The sequence below is a fragment of the Perognathus longimembris genome, chromosome 27 (assembly GCF_023159225.1).
Source record: "Perognathus longimembris pacificus isolate PPM17 chromosome 27, ASM2315922v1, whole genome shotgun sequence".
In the NCBI taxonomy this organism is placed as follows: domain Eukaryota; kingdom Metazoa; phylum Chordata; class Mammalia; order Rodentia; family Heteromyidae; genus Perognathus; species Perognathus longimembris.
In genome coordinates this window covers 5,753,412-5,771,274 of record NC_063187.1, presented here as the reverse complement: position 1 = coordinate 5,771,274, position 17,863 = coordinate 5,753,412, and the positions used below count along the sequence as shown (strand labels likewise).

The following is a 17,863-nucleotide window of genomic DNA, read 5'->3' as shown; positions in this document are numbered from 1 at the left end:
AATTGACTGAGTGCTGGTGACTATTGTAGTGGGTTTGTGGCCTGCCTGGGTATCTGGTATCTAATAGACACTAAATTCCCTAAGGAACAAATATTCTTCTATATGAAATAATTTTCCCATTGTAGTACTTGTCAAGAGGTTCAGTGACGATGCCTAGATTCAATCCTACGAAGGATGACTTCAGAATCCATCTTTAAAAACCTGACAATATCAGCTGCCATTAAGATCCTGCCAAGTAGGTCAGATTCCACTGTTGTCCTTAAGGACATTCTTGGCTGAGAAGAATATCACAATGTCAGTCAGGTACCTTTTGGCTCATGCCTGAAATCCTAGCTACTCAGGAGGCTGCTATCGGAGGATCATGGTTCGAAGTCATCTAGGGAAGGAAAGTCTATGACACTCTTGTCTCCAATGAACCACCAGAGAACTGAAAGTGGTGCTGTGGCTCAAAGTGGTAGAGTGTTAAACAGGAGCAAACAAGCTAAGGGAGAGTACTCAGGCCATGAGTGCAAGCCTGAGGACCAAGCCAAATGAAAACGTTGTACTCAGCTAATGGTTGTTGTTACTAATGGGAATGTCTGCCTTGTTTTAGAATGAGGAACTTATGGAAGCATCACAATTCATGTGCAAAGCTCACTGCCTCTCCTAACTAAATGCACTTGGAAGATGAACTGGCAGCATGCTTCCTGTGAGGTGAATGGTCTTCTAGTCTTCCTCTGTGATTTCTTGAGGCAATTTCTTTTTTTGCTGTTTTTTTTCCAGATTTTTATTATCAAACTGATGTACAGAGAGGTTACAGTTTCATACTTTAGGCATTGGATATATTTCTTTTTTTTTTTTGGCCAGTCCTGGGCCTTGGACTCAGGGCCTGAGCACTGTCCCTGGCTTCTTCCCGCTCAAGGCTAGCACTCTGCCACTTGAGCCACAGCGCCGCTTCTGGCCATTTTCTGTATATGTGGTGCTGGGGAATCGAACCTAGGGCCTCGTGTATCCGAGGCAGGCACTCTTGCCACTAGGCTATATCCCCAGCCCTGGATATATTTCTTGTACTGTTTGTTACCTTGTCCCTTATACCCCCCACCTCCCCCTTTCCCTTCCCCCCCCCCCGAGGTGTTCAGTTCACTTACACCAAACAGTTTTGCAAGTATTGCTTTTGTAGTTGTTTGTCTTTTTTTACCCTGTGTCTCTCAATTTTGGTATTCCCTTTCAATTTCCTAGTTCCAATACCAGTATACACAGTTTCCAATATACTCAGATAAGATTACAGAGATTGTGTAGGTTCAACCACAGGAAGGTGATACAAGAACACCATCAATAATAGAAGCTACAGATACACATGGGACATTGAAAGTAGTTACAACTGTGATATAACAATTGTCTCCATAACATGGATTTAATTTCATTTAGCATCATTTTATGTGTTCATAAGGGTATAGCTATTGGGCCTTGTGATGCTCTGCTATGACTTGCCTAAACCTGTACTAATTATTCTCAATAAGGGAGACCATAGAGTCCATGTTTCTTTGGGTCTGGCTCACTTCACTTAGTATAATTTTTTCCAAGTCCTTCCATTTTCTTACAAATGGGACAATGTCATTCTTTCTGATAGAGGCATCAAATTCCATTGTGTATATGTACCACATTTTCCTGATCCATTGGTATACTGAGGGGCATCTGGGTTGGTTCCAGATTCTTGCTATGACAAATTGTACTGCGATGAACATTGTTGTGCTGGTGTCATTACTGTGATTTTGTTTGTGGTCTTCTGGATAGATACCCTAAAGTGGGGCTGCTGGGTCATAGGGGAGTTCTATATTTAGCCTTCTGAGGAATCTCCATACTGCTTGCCAGAGTGGCTGAACCAGTTTACATTCCCACCAACAATGAAGTAGGGTTCCTTTTGGCCACATCCCCTCCAACAATTGTTATTGTTAGTTTTCTTGATATATGACATTCTTACTGGGGTAAGATGGAATCTCAATGTTGTTTTGATTTGCATTTCTTTTATGGCCTGTGATGTAGAGCACTTTTTCATATGTCTCTTGGCTATTCTCATTTCCTCATCAGAGAAGTCTCTTTGTAAGTCTTGATGAGGGGGCTGTTGGTTCTTTGCGGTTTTGTTTTGGAAGAGGGTAATTTTTTTAGTTCTGCATATATTTTAGAGATGAGGCCTTTGTCCGTTGAATGGCTGGTAAAGATCTTCTCTCAGTATGTAGGGTTTCTGTTTATCTTGCGAGCTATGTCCTTTGCCGGGCAGAAGCTCTGCAGTTTGATGCAGTACCGTTTTTCCAAACTTTCTTTGATTTGTAGCCTTTCTGGGTCTTTGTTAAGGAAGTTCCATCCTGCGTGAAGGAGCCCAAGTGTTTCTCCTACTGCTTCCTTTAGTGTTTTCAGGGTGTCTGTTTTGATTTCGAGGCCTTTAATCCATTTGGAATTGATTTTGGTGCAGGGTGTTATTTAAGGATCTAGTTTTAGTTTGTTGCATATGTTGAACCAGCTTTGCCAGCACCATTTGTTCAAGAGGCAATTTTTCTTCCAAACTACTGTTTTAGCTCCTTTATCCAAGATTAAGTAGTCGTAGTTCTGTGGGTTCATTTCTGCGTCTTCAATTCTGTTCCATTGTTCTTCAGGCCTGTTAGGGTGCCAATACCAAGCTGTTTTTATTACTATAGCTTTATAATACAGCTTGATGTTGGGTATTATAATTCCTCCAGCACTGTTCTTTCTGCTTAGGATTGTTTTTGCTATCCTAGGTCTTTCATTGTTCTATATGAATTTCTGGATTGCTTCCTCTATTTCATTATAAAATGATGTTGGGATATTAATGGGTATTGCATTGGTTTAGACAAATGGTCTGGGTAGGGTCACAAGGTTTTCGCACGAGTCAACCTGAGCTTGAGGGGCCATTTGAAAATTCAGGTATTTCCTGTTACCTCTTGATCTGGGTTGGGTCGTAGGGGTATCACCCCTGTCATACTTAGCTTGAGGGGACATATTAATCATGTTTCAGGAGCACAAAACATACTGGCCACATTCAATACATTTCCTGTGTGTCACAGTGTCTAAAGCATTCTAACTTTAACTGGTCTCTGGTCAAATGAAGTATATTTGGCTACCTGCATTATTTTAGACTGTATTTTATTGAGGTTCTGCACATTGACATGTTCTACAGTTATTCCAAAAAGCTTCAGGGCCTGGTTAGGCCCAAGCTACAGTATAGAGCTGCACCGGCAGCTCAGGTTCTTCAATTCCAACAGTTTTCCATGAGAATTCCATATAAAGAGCCCTCCACAAATGCATCCATGTGCTATTGCCTAATGAAGCAATGATGCTGCTGAAACCAGCAATTACATGTCACTATTTCAAGGTCAGTGCCGAAATTGTGTTGCACATTTATATTGTTAGCTTTCTTGTTCAAACAACTATTGTGTTCTTCTTACAGACATAAATGCGGTTATTTTCATGATGTACATGACGAAGAACAGGTGGAAACAGTGAAACGAAGTGTAAGCATGGGACCCTAAGTTGCTGTAGGAAAAGGATGTTGTTTCTTTTTTTTATCAGTTACGATTCTCATGGCCACTGTGGGTGACTACCCTGATATCTGCTTTGGGAGTCCCCCAAAACAGGAGTTGTTTAAGAACCTGAGCTGCCGGTGCAGCTCTGTATTGTAGATTGGTCCTGACTGGGCCCTGCGGCTTCCTGGAATAACTGCAGAAATATCAATGTGAAGAGCCTGAACAAAATGCAGTGTAAAATAATGAAGGTCGCCAGAGAGACTTCATTTGATGAGAGGTCAGTTAAAGTTAGAAAGCTCTAGCCGTTGTGGTACAAAGGAAGTGTATTGAGGTATGGCCAATGTGTGTGGTGTTCCTGAAACATGGTTAATGTGTCCCCGCAATCTAAGGATCATTTGGGTGACACTCTTGCAACCAAACCCAGATTATTTGTCTAAATCAATCATTTTGAACCCCATAAGCTGGCAAACCACCTTCAGCAGGCCTGTTCCCACAGTGATTAGGACAATCATTCTTAGTAATTATTTTTTAAATTTCCCGTGATAGGAAATGATTTGAGGCAAGTTGTATGCTGTTTTGTGATTTTCCCGTGATGTGGCCTGATGTGCTGTGTGATGATGTGATGCATGGAATGTTCCTCAAAACCCTATAAAAACCCTGGTGAATGGAGGGTCAGTGCTCTCGATTCAGATGCGCTGGGTTGATGACAATCCTGAGCCCATGCTCGAGCTTGCAATAAAGACTTTCATGTAATTACGGCGCCTTTCTGCCTCTTGGTGGTCTTTGGGGACCCCAAAATCTGAGCATAACATTGGATATTTGGACACCAAGCATAAGTTGTACAGGAAGCCTCTTGTGAGTCCCTAGCAAGGGCAGGCATAGGCAAGATAGCTGGCCTGGAAAGGACCAATTTAGGCCTAATAACAGTAGCCCAAGGCAGCTTGACCTAGAGCTACTTGAACTTTACAAAAGAAAGAATGAGGTAGACCACTCAGTTGCATGTTTTAGTTAAGGGGGAAGTTCCAGAAAGGGAAAGATCTAGGGTTAATGACAAAAAATAAGCAGACACAAGTCATACCCAGAACCAAGAATTGTATTGCTTTCTTTGTTTTGTTTAACAGAGTTTATTGGAATTGTGATCACTAACAGCAATTCCCCTTTTGTATGTATGCCTGCTTGCTTGGCCCAACTTGCCTGACCACCTGTGAGTGGTACAGGTGATTTTTGTCTCTAAAAACCCAATTCTACTGAGACCCAGTGCTGTTTGTTACCATCCCAGTGGTGGCAATCAGATGCTATGCATAGCTAATGAAAGACTACTAGCCCGATTGACAGTGCTGATGACTATTGTCATGGTTTTGAGGCCAACATGGGTATTTGGTATACAACAGACAATAGATTTCCTATGGGCCAAGTATTCATCTGTATGAAATAATTTGCCCAGTGAAGTAACTGTCAAGAGGCTGTCAAGAGGCTGAGTCATGATGTCTAGATTCAATCTTATGCAGGCTGCCCTTAAGATCCTGCCAAGTGGTTCAGAGTCCACTGTTGTCCTTAAGGAAGTCTGAGGACACGCTTGACTGAGGGGAAAATCACAATGTCAGGTACCACTTTGCTTATGCCTGAAATCCTAGCTACTCTGGAGGCTGCTATCTGAAAATCATGGTTTGAAGTCAGCTAGGCAGCAAAGTCTATGACACTCTTGTCTCCAATGAACCACCAGAAAATTGGAAGTGGTGCTGTGTCTCAAAGTGGTAGAGTATTAGCCTGGAGCAAACAAGCTCAGGGAGAGTGCACAAGCCCTGAGTGCAAGCCTGAAGACCAAGTCATATTAAAATGTTGTGCAGGGCTAATTTTTGTTGATACTTAGCAGAAAGTCTGCCTTGTTTTAGAATGAAGAACTTATGGAAGCATCACAATTCATGTGCAAAGTACATTGCCTTTGGGAGATGAACTGGCAGCATTCATCCTGTGAGATGAAGGGTCTCCTAGTCCCACTTTGTGATTCCTTGAGGCTCTCTTAATACTACCATGCTGCTACATCATGCTGCTACCCATCAGGTTACCTGAACACCCTGCTGGGATGGACTTAGCACAAGAGGACAGAACTCACCAGTGTTATGTGTCAGTATGTGAAAACACAGCCCTTCACTTAGGACTTAGTTCAAAAGACACTAAGAAGATGGGATAAAGATTAAATGCATATTAAATAGAAGGAACCAAAAATATGACAGAAAAATCATAATACATCCATATTAATTGAAGCAAAAATTTCAAAAAAATACAATTATAAGACAAGAAAATGACTGTAGAATTAGTGCAGAAAATCCATATACTAATCCAGAAGTTTAATCTTCACAATGCTTGTTTCTACTTCTATGTCGTTTATTCCTGAAGCCATGCAGACAATTTCTATCTAGCCTTATCCAGATGATGTAGCACTTGGGGACAAAGATGCAACCCAGGAGCCCTGCACTGGAGGCCAAGATGGAGAAGACCTCCACAGCCACCATGACCTTGCCCTTGGCACTGTGGTAGACAGGCAGGAAGGTGAGCCACACACTGCAGAACACCAGCATGCTGAAGGTCAGGAACTTGGCTTCATTGAAGGTGTCAGGCAGGTTCCTGGCCAGGAAAGCCACAGTGAAGCTGGCCAGGGCCAGGGAGCCAAGGTATCCCAAAACACAGTAGAAGGCAGTGAGGGAGCCCTTGTTACACAGGAGGATGACGTGGCCATGTTCAGAGTGTGTGTCTGTGTCAATGAAGGGAGGAGAGGTTCCCAGCCAGACTCCACAGAGAGTCACCTGGATTAGGGTGCAGATGGTAATGATGAAGTTAGGAGCCCCTGACACCAGCAGCCACCTCATCCTTCTTCCTGGAGAAGTGACCTTGAAGGCCAGAGCTACAGTGACAGTTTTGGCCAAGACAGCAGAAACCGCAACAGTGAAAGAAACTCCAAATGTGGTTTGCTGTAGAATGAAGGTAATTCAGTTGGGACGGCCAATAAAGAGCAAAGAACCAAAGGAACAGAAGATGAGGGAGATGAGCAGGATGTAGCTGAGAGCTGGGTTATTTGCTTTGACAATGGGGGTGTTATGATGTTTCAAAAAGACCCCAAGAACAGCTGCTGTGAGTGTCGATAAACCAAGAGCCATGCAGGCCAAGGCCATGCCCAAGGGTTCCCTATAAGCCAGGAAGCTTGCAGCTCTTAGGAGGCACTGGTTTCTCTTTGTGTTGGCATACTCGTGATCTGGGCACTTCACACACTGCTCCATGTCTGGTAAGGAAGTCAAGCAAGTGTTTGTGTGTTTGCAGTATGGAAAAGTCATCTAGAAATTCCTATATAAAGGTAATTCTGACATAGGAATATATACTAGAATTTAGTAAATATTACTGTTTATTACCAGACATGTTGAGTATTACTTTTATGCCTTCATCATGTTCTGGACAAATTTTCATATTATAGTCTGATCTCACCTGTTTTACCTGCATTGACAATAAGATATTAGTTACTGCCATTTCTAATAGGCTACGAATAATTTTCTGCACCTCTTCATTGTAGCCTAATTCTCAGACTTCAATGTGAAACTTAAACCCTTCACTCAAAATTGTGGACAGTGGGACAGGGAATGTGGCTTAGTGGTAGAGTGCCTAGCATGCATGAAGCCCTGAGTTTGGTTCCTCAGCAAAATATATAAAGAAAAAGCCAAGGGTGGCACTGTGGCTCAAGTTTTAGTGTGCTAGCCTTGAGCAAAATGAAGCCAGGGACAGTGCTAAGGCCCTGAGTTCAAGAACCAGGACTGGAAAAATAATTGTGGACAGTGAAGCTTGCACGTTCCTTCATGTCTTTGTACAATAAAAATAAGAACACTATGGCCTTCCCTTTACCAGTTATAGTTGTCTTTGGTACTCACCAGTAGGAAACAGATAATCAAATCCTTCTTTCAAGGAATAAAATTATGCTATGTAAAACTTCTGTGCCCTCTTCTAATATGCTCAACCCTACCCAGAGCATTTGCTCTGTTCCAACAACTGGTCTTTGCCCTAGGCACTAAACATCTGCAAGTTCTGTGTTTCCTTTGCAGTTGGAAGTTGATTTTGAAGAAGATAGAGTCTTTGTTCTTTCAAAGGTTTTGCACTTAATATGATAGAGGTTAAAGATATATTACTGAATAGTTGAGTAATCATACTTACAACAGACTAGAATAAAATAATCCTATAAGTAAATCAGAGCCCAAGATATTCTTTTCAAGTAGTATCAACTTCTGTGGCAATTAAATTACTAAGTGAGGGAGGGAAGAATTTGTTTTTGCATGCCTAACACACAGTGTTTGCATTGACTTGCACGGATTGGGGATACTAGGACAGTGAGTTCTCTCTTCGCAGTGAACTTACCTGTCCCATTAGCCATCTCATTCTCTGAGCAAGGGGTACAATCAAAGCAACAGGCAGCCTTCCCTTCCTGATGGAATTTCCTGAATCCAGGACCACAACTTACACTGCAGACAGAGTGGGGAGGCTGAGGAAAATCACATGTGTGTGAATAACTGTTTACACATGTGTAAAATGCTCCAAAAAACCTATTGTTTTAAATAGTAGAATATTAAGCATATTATTTCTGTACATACACATTCAGTCAGTGAGTTGGATGCTGTGATAGATTGCCAATCACATGATTACAAAAGGCTTATGAACTCTAGACTGGATGTGTAGCCTATTGAAATATTGAGAATTGTGGGAACTTTAAAAATAGAGTTTCACAGTGAGAATGTATGTTCTAGTGGCCAGCATGTCATTGCATGCTGTCTCCTATTCACCCATGAAATAGTGAACAGCAAGAAGTCAGTATCATCTTTGAAACTTGAACAGTATGCAGAAAGGTAGAGAATAGACCTCCCTTTATAGTTTATATGATCCCCATACACATAATTGGATCTGAATTTTTCAATGGCCATTAATGAGAATCTTCTGACAGAATCTCAAGGATTCCTCTCACCAAAGATGACTATCAGGACAACTAACCCTTGAATGAAACCTCCACAGAAGGAAGCAAAATAAATCTTGCAACCACATAAAGTGATTCCTTGTGTACTTTGTCACAGTGTTCACCATTTGTTAAGCAATATGCAACTTTTATTTTATGACTATATACTGAAATAACATTTAGATACTGTTAATTTCCTTTTTATCTTTTGGTGCTGGTTTTGGGGAGTGATCTCAGGGTATGTGCAATGCCTTGAGCACTTGTTTTTGCTCAAGGTTAGTCCTCTATGACATGATCCACAGTTCCACCTGAGGTTTTTGTTTGCCAATTGAGATAGGGGTCCCAAAGACTTATCTGCCAGCAAGAGAGTCAAACAGATCTGTAATGTTAGGTTTGAGGATGTCTTCCTCTTGAGCAGAAAGGATTGCAGGAATGAGTCCTAAATAATCAGCCCTGATTTTATGGTGGTTAAATGAAGAGTCTCACAGAAGTTCCTGCATGGAATGCCTTCAATCCATAATATTTGTATCTCAGCTATGAAAGTACCTATTATTTACTGGAGTAGGTTGGTGGCATCCAAACAGATAAATATTCTAAGGGTGAATTTTGCTTAGTTTTATGTCCTTGGGATAATCACAATTCAATCCCACCCACCTCTGTACATGCTATGGTCCAGTGTATCATTTCTTCAGATAAAGAGAGTTGATTAGTATATGGAGAAAACTTTCCTACTTTCACCTCCAGGTGAAGACTTTGTGGGAAATTCCAAATATTCACAATGTCATACTCGGCCTCCAATTTCCTTTTCTCATCCCAAATCACCTGATCTCCAGCAGAATTTTGAAATTGTATGTTCTTTAGAAAAGGGTGCAGCTGAAAGAGAGTCCCCATCTTATGGTGAAGTCTATCTCAAGTGAAGGCAGAAAACTTGAAGAAAATATTTCCTGATGGCATTTCATTTTTGAGTCAGAATGCAGCAATAGCAGAGTCACCTAATGAAGTATCCCTGAAGAAAATCTATGCAGGAATAAAATGTATCCTTCTGAATCCTGGTCACTTAACAAAGGGATAAAGTCTTTTCAAGAGAAACACAGTCCATCTAAATAGTCACGAATGTCATGATTCTCAGTTGCCTGTCTACAGTTTGCCATAATCACTAATTCTATGAATGTTGCCACTCAGGGGCTGGTAAAATTTAATGCCTAAAGTACAATAAAAATAGATCCCTTAGGTAATATATGGACAATTCTATTTAGTAGGTCTTCCTTTGTATTACAAATATAACTTATAGGGAAAAGTTGAATTTACAGTTTTCAAAATATATGCTTTGAATATGTTGAGGCCATCAGTAATTTGACCAGTTTCTAAAACACAGAACTTGACCCTCATTATCTCTTGCTTTTCCTTAAGAGCATGAAGATACATGTCCAGAGGAATTCCCATATATTGAACCAGATATTATTTCTTGGGTTTTGGAAAAATAGGTCTAATTCTTAAATTTCATATGGGAAGAAAACTATGTAGGAAGTGACTTTATTTATGGGGTGTGCCATCCAACACAGAAGGCCTTACCTGTGCAGGAGAAGGCACTGTCCCTTTTCTGTTTCCCATGGTTTGTACTTCTGCTTGATGAAGAAGCATCTCATGGAGAGCATGGGCCACAGCGTACACAGCTTTGTATATATTGTAACTGTCTGCAGACAAATTCGTGTCTAAAACATGCCGAGGCAACCAATCCAAGGAGGCATTGTGAGCACAGTTCTCCCATGTTACACAGTCAGAATCAGAATCAGAGCAATTAAAAGAGACATACCACACCTGAGCAAGGAAAGCATCTTCAGGGTATTTGGAAGGGTTCACTGCCTTGACAAACTCTGTGAACCCGGAAACATCTGGGTGATGGTGCGAAAACATGAGAGGTACCTGCGATGATCCTAGCAGGAAATAATCCCTACTCATTGTCAAATCCCACTGTGAATTCGCGATACAAATTTTGCCTTTTACCAACAATTGCAAAACAAGTAGCAATTCATTATCACCATATATAATGAGAACATTTGCTGATGATTTTTTGACCTGGTTTTTTTTTTTTTTCTCAAATTTTTATTATCAAACTGACGTACAGAGAGGTTACAGTATCATACGTTGGGCATTGGATACATTTCTTGTACTGTTTGTTGCCTTGTCCCTCATGCCCCCCTCCCTCCCCCCCTTTCCCTCCCCCCCCAGTTGTTCAGTTCACTTACACCAAAGAGTTTTGCAAGTATTTCTTTTGTAGTTATTTCTCTTTTTTTACCCTGTGTCTCTCGAATTTGGTATTCCCTTTGAATTTCCTACTTCCAATACCAGTAAACACGGTTTCCAATATACTCAGATAAGATTACAGAGATAGTGTAGGTACAAACATAGGAAGGTGATACAAAACATTATCAATAATAGAAACTACACATACACATAGGACGTTGAAAGTAGGTACAACTGTGATATATCACTTGTTTCCATAACATGGAGTTCATTTCAATTAGCATCATCTTATGTGTTTCTAAGGGTATAGCTATTGGGCCTTGTGATGCTCTGCTATGGCTTGCCTAAACCTGTACTAATTATTCCCAATAAGGGAGGCCATAGAGTCCATGTTTCTTTGGGTCTGGCTCACTTCACTTAGTATAACTTTTTCCAAGTCCTTCCATTTCCTTACAAATGGAACAATGTCATTCTTTCTGATAGAGGCATAAAATTCCATTGTGTAAATGTACCACATTTTCCTGATCCATTCATCTATGGAGGGGCATCTGGGTTGGTTCCAGCTTCTCGCTATGACAAATTGTGCTGCGATGAACATTGTTGTGCTGGTGGCATTACTGTGATTTTGTTTGTGGGCTTTTGGATAGATACCCAACAGTGGGGCTGCTGGGTCATAGGGGAGTTCTATATTGAGCCTTCTGAGGAATCTCCATACTGCTTGCCAGAGTGGCTGAACCAGTTTACATTCCCACCAACAATGAAGTAGGGTTCCCTTTTGGGCACATCCCCTCCAACAATTGTTATTATTAGTTTTCTTGATATATGACATTCTTGCTGGGGTGAGATGGAATCTCAATGTTGTTTTGATTTGCATTTCCTTTATGGCCAGTGATGTAGAGCATTTTTTCATATGACTATTGGCCATTCTCATTTCCTCATCAGAGAAGTTTCTTTGTAAGTCTTTAGCCCACTTGATGAGGGGGCTATTGGTTCTTTGCAGTTTTGTTTTGGAAGAAGGTAATTTTATAGTTCTGCATATATTTTAGAGATGAGGCCATTGTCTGTTGAATGTCCGGTAAAGATCTTCTCCCAGTCTGTGGGCTTTCTGTTTATCTTGAGAGCTATGTCCTTTGCCGTGCAGAAGCTCTGGAGTTTGATGCAGTCCCATTTGTCCAACCTTTCTTTGATTTGTAGCCTTTCAGGGTCTTTTAACTGCCTTCTGTTTTGTTTTAATGGACAGAATATTGTTTGGGAGTGCTAGCTCAAAATCTACACAGACTCTGTTCTTGGCCATCTCTTCTTTCAATTCAGAAAGAAACCACAAGCCATTTTCGTCCTCTATGTTTAGCAGTCCCACCCAGTTCCATCTGAAGTGAAGCAGTAAGAAGACCATGGCAGTGGCCATCGATGTGTCCTTTCGGCCCATCTGATAGAGAGCAGGAAATGTGTCATGGTCGCTCAGGACTTGAACAAAAGGCCCAAAGGAAAGCTAAAGGGATGAAAATTGGATGTTCCAACAATGATTAGATTTAAAAGCATCGTAACCCCAGTCATATAGTATATACAGTAACCAGTTGAAATAGGTGGAATGTAAGTTTTCTTTCAGTTTTTGAAAAAGTGTACTTTTTATCACTGTACCAGCTATCAATATTTTTGTACAATGCCTCTTGATCTTGGTCATTATTTGAATCAGCTCCTCCCATTGATATCAATATTGCCCATTCCCTGACTTTCCTAGTAGCATTTTCACATATGTACATTGAATATTATGGTCTATTTGCTCACCTACCTACTCCCTATTCCTCTGGTTCTTCCCTAATTTCCCTAATACCTGTGTCCTGCCAACAAAATGTGCTTCATTTCCTTCTTGTGTTAATTCTTTATATGGCTAGTTAATTAAAGAAGTTATGTCATGGAATTACTTCCATATATAAAGATATATTTACATATATACCCTACTATGAACATTAATCATATATATATACATATATATGGACATGTGTGCGTTCTCTCTTTCATATTGCATTATCATGTTTAGATTTACTTTTCACATATGATGGAACACATGCCCCTTTCTGTTTCTGAACTAGACTGAATTCAACCTAATGTCTTGCACGTGGGTGTACAGGTGTGTGTGTGTGTGTTAAGTTGTGTGCTAGAACAGAGGAATGAACTCAGTGCTTCATGTACTGTTTTTCATTTTTTTCATGAAGGCTACCCTTTACCACTTGATCCACACATTACTTCTCACATATTGCTGATTAGAAGTAATTTTCGTCAATACCTAGGATTCTAGATGTGAATCACTAGCACAGAGTTCAACATATCTGTGTACTTTAAAGTTACTTTCCATTAATTTATTTTTAAACAAAATTGTTAATAAGGTACAAAACTTTAAATAAGCCTGTTTTCTCAAATTCTTAGATTTTTATATCTCAAAATTTCATAGGATCATCAATCCAGTGTCTTCCTCTCCTCCTCTACACCTGAAATGTCAACAAATTAGACATTTTTAAATATTACTCCACTCCTTCCACTCTCACCTGTGGAAACCTATAGAGGCTCAGCAATGTCCCAAACTTGGCAGATGTTATTGCTGATGGTCCTGTAAGTAATGCTGTGTAATTGCTGTCTCCCATACATGTGTAATTGAGAGTGTTGTTCTTCCCAAAGAGGCAAAGAATGGCACTTTTTAATTCATTCCAAACATCAAATTCAAAATTACAGAACTCAAATCCCAGCGTCAAGTTATGTAAAAGATGAGGGTTTTTGTTGATCTCTTCAATAGCAAAAGTCAAGGCCAAAATAAACTGGTAGTTCTTGAAGATAAACCTGTGTAACAACCATAGAAATGTAAAAGGAGTATTTCCAAACTTCCAACTGTAGTGAATTGAATCCTTGCTTTGCTGCCAATGAATATGCCAAAACATTATGCCAAATTGGAGTAGAATGTGAATGTAAAGTCTTCTGCTTATAGATGGGATTAGGAAAGGACATGAAAGGAATTTATCTTGAGTGAGATTCAGAAACTTACTTCAGCTGAGAAAGAGCTTGCTTAGTCTCCATTATCAAAAGCACCAAAACAATAACTTGTCCATGAAACATGGGATAGACTTACATGAGACATCAAATATTCTATTGTCTTTATCTTCGCAGAACTAGCTGTAGGTATATGAAAAATCTTTTGAGTCACCCACTTTAAGATATAGGGTTCTATGTCAGGCAAGGCTAACAAATAGCCAATTTAAGGTAATCTTTCAGAAGCAAGGTTTGATTGAAAGAAGGTCCTACAGCTCTTCCTGAGATATAACCAAAACAAGAGCTCAAATATCACGGGAGGGAATTCTATTCTTATTTATGTAACAACTTAGAAAGGATGCAGCCAACTCGAAGTAACTCATTATGGACAGAGGAACCTTCTACACAGGGAATGACGAATAAATTATGAACAAGCTTTACATGGAAATCTCCAGTACGCCATGATAAATACCATGATATACATGAGAAAATACCAAGGTAAAATGCATTGGCCACTACCAGGATCCCAATAGTTTTAGAATGAGATCCAGGAAAGACAAGAACACAAAGGAGTAAGGAGACTGAAAGTACTTTGTTTTCTCTGTTATGTCTGTATGTGCAGTGGTGTGTGTTTGTGTGTGTGTGTGTTGTGTGTTTGTGTACATTCTAAAGAAATTAATCTGAAATCATCACATATTCTTTGAAAGAGGAAACAATGGAATCAAGATGGAAATACAAATAAGATGATGAGTTTGTTCTACATATACTGCATGCATACCCAAAACTCTACAGTGGAAGCCTACGATATTGTAAATAACTTCTAAACAGAAGAAAATAGTGATACTGAAGAACATCTAATTGAACATACACATACGGAGGAGTAAAGTGAAAGCAAGACTTAACCCATAAGGAAAAGGATGACAACAGTATTTAATAAAGCAAATACTGATGGTTGAGGCCTGCTTTTTAATGGTTGAGAATGCCTAAAAGTAATCATGCTTTTCCTAAGAAATGCATGAAGTTCTACCAGTAAGTGCTTGAGTGGGTAAAGGAATAATATCTCAAAGCCACAGGACAGGTTGATGCCGATAAACTCTCCTATCAGTGGCCCTCAGTGAGTGTAAGCAAGTGCCGTCCATGCAAATGCACCCTAAAGGAAACCAGGAGTATCTATATAGCACCTCACATCAAATAGACTGTCATTAAAGGAACAAAAAGTGATATGTCCAGAACAGTATGATGAAGTGAATAAATATACAAGATGAAATAGAAATTTGAAATATGTATTTACACATTATACAACCACTGAACTATGGTAAGCAGACTTGAAGGTAGTCCTTAATACAATAATAGCTGAAGATTTAATGGAGTGATGATGGAGACAAAATCAAAGGGAGGCACCAGAATTAAATTTCACACTAGTTTAGGAAAGCCTGACACCCACCAAGAGAAAAGTTCATCCAACTTCTGAATAAAACTGCTCTCATCAACATACTAATGTTCTCCAGGAGAAATCCTGAGATGGGACACCAAGTAACCAGATTTTTCAAATGTTGAAAGTGTATGGAGCCCTTGCAGACACACACTGTGGTAAAGCTAGAAATTAACAAGGAAAATATACACATAACATGAAATTCAAATGAATTATTCATCAATCATAAGTAAATAGTATCATACTAACTAAAAAGTTTGCAGTTTAATGAAATGATTAACACGTGGTAAAGTGAACTGTTTTTCCTACACAAATTTCAAGAAATATACAGACCACTGGAACAAATGAAACTGAAAACCAGATGGATATTGAAAAAGGAGGAATAAAAGAAAACTGTAAACTTTCTTTAACTCAAGAGGACAGATACTGAACTAAAGAACTTGCACTGCTTCTCAAGGAATGAGAAATGAGGTTATATTTTTTTCTGTACTGTTTGTTGTTCTCCCTTTTCCCTCTTTTTGGGGGATGTTCTTTTTTCTTTCTTTTATTTCTTTCATTTATCCTTCATTTATTCACTCTTCCCACTGTTTTTGATTTCTCTATGCTTTCTCTAGTGTAAGCTTATCTGATTGGGGGATGGAAATGGAAAGCACAGAATGGAAGAGACAAAGTCAATCAATTTACCAGTGGTATCTATTAGACACTATTGTAGACATAAACTGTATAGCTTGGTGGAGAGAGAAGTCAGGATGGGAAAACTGAGAGCATGAGGAAGGGAGGGACATTGTTCAAGAGTGTACACATTCGCTGAGATATGTAACTGTAAACCCTCTGAAACATCAACTTTACACTGAAATTTTAAGGATGGAAAATGAAATAATAAGCAAATAAATGAAAAAAATGATCTATAAGGACAGAAAGTGTAACAAGCTTTGCTTAAGTTAAGGGGGTAGATATTGGACGATAGAACCTGCATTGCCTCGCAAGGAACTAGAAATAACAAACCTCAGGTTAGTAAAAGAAATGAAAGAATCAAGGAGAAGTAATGCAACAAAGGGTGAACCAATTCAATCGTGATCCTCACTTGACACTGTATTGGAAATGAACTTCACAACATGGAGGGAAGGCTATTGTAAGGTTAGGAAGCAGGAGAATATGATAGAGGGGGTAACATTGCTCATAGAGAAATGGACTCATTGCCTGACTTAGGGAAGTGTCAGCTCTCTAGAGATCACCTTGATAATAAGATTTAGATGAAGGAAATGAAAAATAGAATAGGAAAACAAAGTAGCAATGATCACTAAAACAAAGCGTAGGTTACACAAAAACAAAAGGGGGATAAGATTGAAGTAAAGTCATGAAGATCTTACCATCAGGGAAAGAAAGAGCTACATGGAAGGAAACCAGAGTCATTTCCTACTAGCAAGCAGAAAATCACCAATATAAAATAATGAACCCGTGGTTTTTGTCTTGCATAGGAATGGGAGATCAGGGTTGAGCATTCATGTGTTCAACTAGACTTCCCTCAGACATAGCCCATCTTGAGTACAGACCAGTAAAAGGAAATAAAATGATGAGATACTTACTTCCTTTCCTTTTCATGCTCAGGAGCATCGTTGTCACGGGTATGTACTCTCAAGACAAGAAGAGGGAAATACGCAGCAATCATCACATCACCGTCCATGTGCACACGCTGCTTCATGGTAGAAAAGCAGCTAGTGGCAGCCAAGGACCCGACAGGGAAGAGAAGCAGGAGAAGAAGTGCAATAACGAAAAGGCACATCCGTGAAGCTTCTGCCACCATGAAATTGTAGCTGGTAGTGAGGCCCACTGTGTCAGATACGTATATTCATATATATATATTTGTGTAGGTGTGTGTGTCTTTTTATTGACAGAGAAATACACTTGTAGCCCACCTTTCATGAAGCCTCTTGTGAATGCCCAGGAAGAATGTGTAAAACCCTTTCCTGGGACTCTGCAGCTGCGGCCTTGCATGCAGGAGAAAAACAAGACTTGGACAACATGTTTGTACATTCCCCTTCTTTATCCCAAGTGCCATGATTTCCTGGGATGAAGTTAGCTGTGATGTTTTTGGTGCAATGTCTCTGTCAAGAAAACTATGTGTATGAAAGCCATTTGGGATGATGCAAGTGGATTACACCAGAGGATACCCTGTCAGACATACAGTGACCCGGTCACACAAAAAAATCCTTTGCACAGATAAATCAAATAACCAAAGTTATTAAGGCATCATACACAGAGGGTCACTTCACCCATCCCAATTCCATAACATCCTCCGTACATTGCTGATTCTGTTATGCCCAGATTTTGAGGTCCCCAAAGATGACCAAGGAGCTGAAAGCTGCTGTAATCACATGAGAGTCTATTGCAATGTCCAGCCTGGGCTCACAATCATCACCTACACAGTGGTCTTAATCGAGAGCCCCGACCCTCCATTTATCAGGGTTTTTATAGGGTTTTGGGGAATATTCCATGAGTCACATCATCACACAAGAGCAAGAGAACTATTTCTTTATCTCCTACACATTTTAGGTTGAGATTCCTCCATAGTCAAAGCAGTCATTGTTGATATTTGATGTAAATGGCATGAGAATGTGGGTAATACTTCAATTGCTCTTTTATAAGAAATATTCACTACCTATCTAC

General features: G+C 39.8%; 1 pseudogene; it reads right to left on the bottom strand.

Annotated features, from left to right (window-relative positions):
* Positions 1-5,866: 5,866 nt before the first annotated feature.
* On the bottom strand, positions 5,867-16,979 carry LOC125342781 (annotated as a pseudogene).
* Positions 16,980-17,863: the final 884 nt, after the last annotated feature.